This window comes from Engraulis encrasicolus, chromosome 16 (genome assembly GCF_034702125.1).
Source record: "Engraulis encrasicolus isolate BLACKSEA-1 chromosome 16, IST_EnEncr_1.0, whole genome shotgun sequence".
In the NCBI taxonomy this organism is placed as follows: Eukaryota; Metazoa; Chordata; class Actinopteri; order Clupeiformes; family Engraulidae; genus Engraulis; species Engraulis encrasicolus.
Genome location: NC_085872.1, coordinates 24959502 through 24960108, shown reverse-complemented (window position 1 = coordinate 24960108; position 607 = coordinate 24959502).

Genomic DNA, 607 nt, shown 5'->3' with positions numbered 1-607 from the left:
GAAGGGATATAGCGAGTGAGACTTTGGAGGAGAACAAAGAGGCTCCTAACCATTGCGGGGCCAAACTATAAATCTCTCCCCCTCCGCCTGGCTTTGTTCCTCGGTTCCGTGCTCCACCACGGCTGCAGGCAATGCTGTTTTTGGGACATTTAGTGTGGTTTTCCGTAATGTCATGTGAGTTTTAAAGACTTCTCCAGCGAAAAAGAAACCATTTTTTTGGCATTTGACCCACCACAGGAAAAACACTTGGCCTGGTTTCAATTGTCCCCACATTGTGATTTGCTCTTAAAACGACCTGCAGTGTCATAAACAGTGATGGATCACCAAGCCTTGGCTGTCAGCCCCTAGAACAAAAAATGATCAGAATCAGCCCTCTCACACAACAACACAATCGACTACTTCATGCTGAGGGTTGATGAATTATTTGCAGAAAAAGATAAATGGATACTTTGCCATCACGCTCGACATGAGGCGGGAAGACATTCCAGGTGCTTCATATGGAGTTCTGACAAAATCAACTGTGAGAGAAGACAAAGACAATATGCTCAACAGCTTTAAGGAAAGATTTGTTTCAGATCTCTGTCGACATGGGTGTTTACCTAGATGA